We start from the raw sequence: 7,500 nt of genomic DNA, 5'->3' as shown, positions 1-7,500 counted from the left end.
TTATTGAGGTTGTAACAAAATGGGGAAATTGGCAAAAATACCAATTATGGGATTTATGTTATTTTGTGTCTTGGCTATGGTTATAGAGGCAGAAAATATGAAATATAAAGATCCAAAACAAAAATTGGGTGTTAGAATTAAAGATTTGTTGAAAAGAATGACACTTGAAGAGAAAATTGGTCCAAATGACTCAAATTGAGAGGAAAGTTGCTTCTGCTGAGGTTATGAGTAAATATTTTATTGGTATGTTTTTGAATTTGTAATTTTATTTTATTTTTACTTTTTTGAGTTATGAATTGGTTATTATTGAAATTTTTGTCTATTTTGGTGTTTGAATATTTATGTTGGCTGCACTCTTCGAAAATGTTGACAGGTACAGTGGGTTTTTAGTGGATTGATGAATTGGTCATTCTTGAAATTTTGTCTATTTTTGTGTTTGAAAATCTAAAAATCTATGCTGGTCGGACTCTTCAAAAATGTCGATAGGTGTATAGTGGATTGATGAATTGGCCATTCTTGAAATTTTTGTCTATTTTTGTGTTTGAAAATCTAAAAATCTATGCTGGTCCGACTCTTCAAAAAATGTCGATAGGTGTATAGTGGATTGATGAATTGGCCATTCTTGAAATTTTGTGTTTGAAAATCTAAAAATCTATGCTGGTTCGACTCTTCAAAAATGTATGTCGATAGGTGTATAGTGGATTGATGAATTTGCCATTCTTGAAATTTTTGTACATTTGGTGTTTGAAAATCTGTATTGGTCGGACTCTTCAAAAATATGGATTTGGATCCTTTAAAATAATGCATTTTTAGAGGATTGATGAATTGGCTATTCTTGAAAAAAATATCCATTTGGTGTTTGAAAACTATGTTGTTCAGACTCTTCAAAAATGTGGATTCGGATCCTCTAAAATAGTGTATTTTTAGAGGATTAATGAATTGGTCATTCTTGAAATTTTTCTTCATTTGGTGTTTAAAACTATCTCGTTCAGTTCAGACTCTTCAAAAATGTGGACGGATGCATATTGGATCCCTAAAATAGTGCATTTCTAAAGGATTGATTAATTGACCATTCCTGAAATTTTTTGCTCATTTGGTGTTTGAAAACTACGTCGCTCGGATCGCTCTTTAAAAATGTTGACGGGTGTATGTACGATCCTTCAAAAATAGTGCATTTTTGGAGGATCTAATACGGAATTGCGACAACATCTTTGGAGAGTGCATGGTTTGAAAAAGGCACATTTGTTATATAAAAGGCTTCAATTTTCAGCATTTTCTTGTATTTGGAAGTTCATATTTGACAACATTGTATAGTTTATGTATATCAGCTCGAACAAGTAAACAGTGAATCCGATCCACTACTTGTGTAGTAAAAACCCCTTTTATCTTCAACTGTATTGATTTTTTCCTGCAGGGAGTCTGTTGAGTGGTGGAGGGAGTGTACCAAAACCTAATGCCACAGCTGAGGATTGGGTGAATATGGTAAATGATTTTCAAAAGGGGTCTCTCTCGACTCGACTCGGTATTCCCATGATTTATGGCATTGATGCAGTTCATGGCCATAACAATGTCTACAAAGCTACAATCTTTCCTCACAATGTTGGACTTGGTGTCACCAGGCAAGTTTCGATAAATCGCTCTTTGAAATGCAGAACGTCTTCCTTTGATGCATAGTATTAATGTGTGTTCCCCGAGATACCTTTGTTCGAATTAGACTATATATAATGAAGTACATGCCATACTGTTTTTCTCGTAGTCTATGCTATCGATGCCTGAATGCTCTGGTGTATCTCTTGTAATCGCGAAGAGGGATTACATTTGATTGTTTCTTTATGATAATTGGCTTCTAAGAACTATGATGTTTTGGTTCAATCCTGAAATCCTCGCGTTTTCGTTGATAGGGATCCTGAACTTATGAAGCGAATCGGGGCTGCAACAGCACTTGAAGTCAGAGCTACTGGAATACCATATGCTTTCTCACCATGCATTGCAGTAAGTTGATATGATTGACATTTCTAGCATATAAAGATGTTTGATATACTAATAATTTGTCTTATGGTAGGTATGTAGAAACCCGAGGTGGGGTCGTTGTTATGAAAGTTTCAGCGAAGATATTAACATTGTACGAAGCATGACAGAGATCATTCCTGGTTTACAAGGCGATTTGCCAGCTAACATGAGCAAGGGAACACCTAATGTAAACGGAAAGTATGTATCGTTGTTCTTTCATTTTCATCGAATGATCTATTATATGTCCTGTTCTTTCGATATATCTGTATTATTACTAAGAAATTCTGTCAAAGCAACCAACGCTGACAACGTTTGTATTCTGAACTATTCTATTTGTAAAGGACAAAGGTAGCAGGCTGTGCTAAGCACTTTGTGGCAGATGGTGGTACTGTGAATGGACTCGATGAAAACAACACAATAGTCGATTCAAAAGGATTATTTAGCATCCACATGCCTGCATATTACGATTCAGTCATAAAGGGTGTTGCAACAGTTATGGCATCTTACTCGAGCTTGAACGGTGAAAGGATGCATGCTAACACACATCTACTCACTGGTTTCCTAAAGAAGAGGTTGAACTTCAGGGTAAGAACGATTAGCTAAAGTTATATGCACGGACAGTCTAAAGTTATCTTTTGGTTAACGTCCATGATGGATGTATCGAAGCACATAACCACGTCTTTTGGCATGTACATTTCAGGGCTTTGTCATTTCAGATTGGGAAGGTATTAACCGGATTACTAACCCAGCCAACGCAAATTACACGTATTCAGTTGAAGCAAGTATTAATGCAGGAATTGACATGGTTAGTATATGTTGAATTTCTCAGTAGTGAATATATGAAAATGAGTTTTCGTCGTTCATGTATGTCTGTTTTGTCTACACACAGGTTATGGTACCGAATAACTACACAGATTTTATTGGCAATCTAACAATGCTAGTGAATAAAAACGTCGTTCCCATGAGCAGAATCGATGATGCTGTGAAGCGTATACTAAGGGTTAAGTTTGTCATGGGACTCTTTGAGGATCCATTGGGTGATCTTAGCTTAGCAAAACATTTGGGCAGCCCGGTACAATATATGCTTATGTTTCGATTCGTTAGGATATTTCTGTTTTCGTGTTAGAATTATTATGATTGAACATATTTGTACAGGAACATAGAGAAATTGCAAGGGAAGCAGTAAGGAAATCACTTGTGCTTTTGAAGAATGGCAAGACAGCTGAGCAACCATTAGTTCCCCTTCCGAAAAAGGCGGCAAAGATACTTGTAGCTGGAACTCATGCAGACAATTTGGGTTACCAGTGTGGAGGCTGGACAATAACATGGCAGGGTGTTCCTCACAGTAACCTTACAGTCGGTATGTTCTGTTCTTATTCTGTCGTTTCCACTAGAGTACTACCGAATCCTTCATTTTTCTTGACGTGCTAGCGTCAATCCCTTATGATACACTAGATTCTGCTCGGTTATTGATTGAACGAGTATAACGTGTCTCATACTAGATTTCTTGAAAATTCTCTTCTGATTCAAAATCGTTGTATAACGTGTCTCATACTAGATACATAAGCCTATCTATTTTACATTGGATAAGATGCACCATATCTACTGTCTGCTCTCCGCTCCTATTAGTCCATAAGTAAGTACTGTGATGAAGCTGTTGTTGCTCACCTGACACGATCATACGAGGTCTTGGGTGAACAAGAATTGGGGATATGAAACGGGGAATGGCTGAGATGTTCAGTCGACTCCCTCTTCCTTTGTGAGGGTCCCGACCCCTACGAGTGAGACCAGTTTTAGCAATACATCTGCATCAATAGTGAACTCAAACTGATGCATCTCGAAATCTTACAGGAACAACTGTCTTAGATGCTATCAAGAAAACAGTTGATCCTGCAACACAAGTAGTATTCAACGAGGAGCCAGACACTAACTTTGTGCAATCGAGCAAATTCGACTATGCTGTCGTAGTTGTTGGTGAAAATACATATGCTGAAGTGTATGGCGATAGCTCAAACCTCACAATACCTGATCCAGGTCCTAGCATTATACAAAACGTTTGCGGGGCAGTGAAATGTGTTGTAGTCATCATCTCTGGACGTCCTGTTGTGATCGAGCCATACGTTGAGAAAATGGATGCAATTGTGGCTGCTTGGCTTCCAGGAACTGAAGGACAAGGTGTTGCTGATGTTCTGTTTGGTGACTATGGGTTCACTGGTAAACTCGCGCGTACTTGGTTCAAGAGAGTCGATCAACTCCCAATGAACGTTGGCGATCCACACTATGATCCTTTGTTCCCCTTCGGATTCGGAATCACAACTCAAGCAGTGAAAGGAAACTAGAAAAACATGATTCAAGTGAAGTAATTTTTGTGTAAGAAAAGCTTCATAATATATAGTTTTGATTGCTCCTGGTAGACTATCAAGCAAAAGATGAAAAAATAAAGTAAATTTATCTTGTTATTTTCTTATCCATTTTGTTGTAAATATATTGCTTGAGGTTCATATATAAATAATATGGCTACCCAATATGTTTGTTTTTTGTATACATGTTGATCCAATTTGTATGCTTTTGGTAATCTTGTTGTTAAAGTAATGTATATGTCAACTTTGCGAGTTAGAGTCTATATACACACTTTCCATCTAATCAATCTCGAGCACGTATGCCCTTTATATGACATTCTTATTTTGGAGTGTTTCAAAATGTTTGATACGAATACATTTCTATCAACATACAACTTTTATAGTAATTGCATTAGACAAAGCTTCATTCCAATTTGTTTGACATTCTTATTTCGGGGTGTTTCAAAATGTTTGATACGAATAAAATTATGTCTATATATACCTTTTATATAACATTCGAGATTTTTGAAATCATCAAACTAGTAATGGATAATTTCAAATATATCTCTTAGGTTTCACTTCTTAACACTAACCTGCCTTGACTCGGCCTCTCCTGGCTCTTCCACTATATGTATGCTCCCCGGGGCAGGCTTACCATGCTTCGCACCAAAGTCATAATTGGCCGAAAATATCATTGTTTATATTTCACTCTATATTTTAACCTTAGTTAGTTTTCTTTAATCATATAACTACAGACTCAATTAAAAGAGAACCAATTCGACTCGACTCAATTTTTAAAATATGTATTATTTGTTACAATGCATTATCTAATTTGTACCAATCCCTCGAATTACCCCTGCAAAGACAAAGAGTTTAGTCAAACTTTTATCAACCAAAACCAATTTTAAGTACTATTAACTTTTGGGGTCGTCTGATACGCGAGATAGGATAAGTAAGGATATTTCATGAGATTATTTTATCACACCTTCTATATTATACTAGACATCGGAGCCCGTGCTAGCACGGCCCAATATGTATCATTTTTTGTTTCAATTTATGTGACAAAGACAAAATTAAAGAGTTAATCAAACTTTAATAAATAGTTTAAATTTTTAATTATTGTTAACTATGGTAAAAAAAAAAATTATTTCTTTTAATATTTTAAATTGCTAATTATTGTTGTATGATTTGTAATATCTTTACGCAATTTTGAAATAATAAACGTTATTTCTTCTTTCTCAATTTATGTGGTACTAAAAAAATTTCAAGATTCAATCAATTTTTTTTGTCTTTAACATATTCTACTGTTAATTACTGTAAATTTTGTACTTTCTAAGTAATTTTCAAATAATATATATTATTTCATTTGTCCAATATGTGTCACCGATAAAATTTGAAGAGTTAATCAAATCTTTTACATATTTTTATATCTTTTGAATATTTAAGTAAATAATTATTGTGATTTATAATATTTTATACAATTATTTTTAAAAAAATGAAACAACAAACAAAACGAATTCATCATAGGAAAATTACCAAAGCATCCTTGAATACATCAATAATGGGTCCCACTTTTTGTTTAAAAAAAATATGCATATTGGGAGGATATTTTTGTCCAAAGTGGAAATAGAATAAGTATAAAGGATTAAAGTCTTTTAAAATTTTAAATTGTTAATTCTTATTGTATGATTTATAATACTTTTACGCTATTTTCAAATAATAGAGGTCATTTCTTCTTTCTCAATGTATGTAGTACTAAAAAAAATTTGAGATTCAATCAATTTTTTTTTCTTTGAAATATTTATAGCTGTTAATTACTGTAATTTATAGTACTTTCTAAGAAATTTTCAAATAATATATATTATTTCATTTGTCCCAATTTATGTGTCACCGGTAAAATTTGAAGAGTCAATCAGATCTTTTATATATTTTTATATCTTTTAAATATTTAAGTAATTAATTATCGTGATTCATAATATTTTATACAATTATTTAGTATAGTAAAATAAATTTAAAAGAAACAAACAAAACGAATTCATCATAGGAAATTACCAAAGCATCCTTCAATACATCAATAATGGGTCCGACTTTTTGTTTTTAAGAAATTGCACATTCGAAGGATATTTTTGTCCAAAGTGGAAATATTGTGTAAAAAATGTGTATTTATTGTGATTTTGAATGTTTTGTGGGGTAATAGGACGCACGCAAAGTTAAGGTGTCTTTTTGAAAATCTGGGACAACTTCAAGTATCACTTAATGTTTTTTCTCAAAATCTAATTTACTTTCGTAAACTATGTGTCAGATCAAAATCAGATTAACAAATTCAAAAGGAATGAATAGTAATAAATAGCTCATACAATGACATATTTATTATTTAAAAGAAGTACTCCTTTTGATTGAAAGCTAACAAGATAGTTACAATGTAACTAAATACTATAAAAATCTTTGCATTGTGGCTTATTATATATAGATAGATATAGTAATTTCATTTAATACAAATGAAAGAGATAAAACAATCTCGGATGATAGTTAGTTAAATATGAAATAAAGTAATCTCAACTTTATCTCGAAATTATTTTCTTTATCCCAACGTAACTAAACAAAACCGACTCTAGAGTTCTAATTTACCAGTGTTGTTCTTCAAATTTTTGATTGCTTATATTACATTCAGCAGAAAATTGTCACAATTGCCGTCTTAGCTCAGTGTAGAGCGCGTGGCTTTTTAAACGACGTGGTCGTGGGTTCTCGATTCCCCACAGACAGACGATTTAAATTATGTTTTATTTTTTTTGTAAGTAATTTTTTATTTTTTGCAAAACCAACTCAACATTTTACAAAAAACAAAACAAAGTGAGGTCAACATATAGTATTTATTTATAAAAAAATTAAATATTAACTATAAGCAAACATTGTTATTTCGATGAAATTAATCCCCTTTAGCATTAAGTATTGAATTACATATAAGTCGTTTATGAATTTGATTAGAGTACCATTTCAAGAATAATGTTTTTTAGCTACATACGCACTTATGCTAATGTAAATTATACAACTTTCAATATATCACTCAAATAGTATAAGACAAATCTAGGATTTAAATATTATAAGTTTTTAAGTTTCGAAAATTATTATCACAATTTATTCGATTTAATTT

At 32.8% G+C, this 7,500-nt stretch overlaps 1 protein-coding gene and 1 pseudogene across 1 annotated transcript in view; one reads left to right on the top strand and one right to left on the bottom strand.

Moving 5' to 3' along the window:
- LOC125817871 (uncharacterized) overlaps positions 1–4,373 on the top strand; it is a 4,524-nt pseudogene extending 151 nt beyond the window's left edge.
- LOC125817462 (protein ETHYLENE INSENSITIVE 3-like) overlaps positions 1–7,500 on the bottom strand; it is a 124,142-nt gene that overhangs the window by 102,989 nt on the left and 13,653 nt on the right. The window lies entirely within an intron of this gene.

This window comes from Solanum verrucosum, unplaced genomic scaffold (assembly GCF_900185275.1).
Source record: "Solanum verrucosum unplaced genomic scaffold, falcon-dt-bn FXZP01000434.1, whole genome shotgun sequence".
NCBI classification, from domain to species: Eukaryota; Viridiplantae; Streptophyta; class Magnoliopsida; order Solanales; family Solanaceae; genus Solanum; species Solanum verrucosum.
The sequence above is the reverse complement of the archived record's forward strand: the minus strand, read 5'-3'. Positions and strand labels throughout refer to the sequence as shown.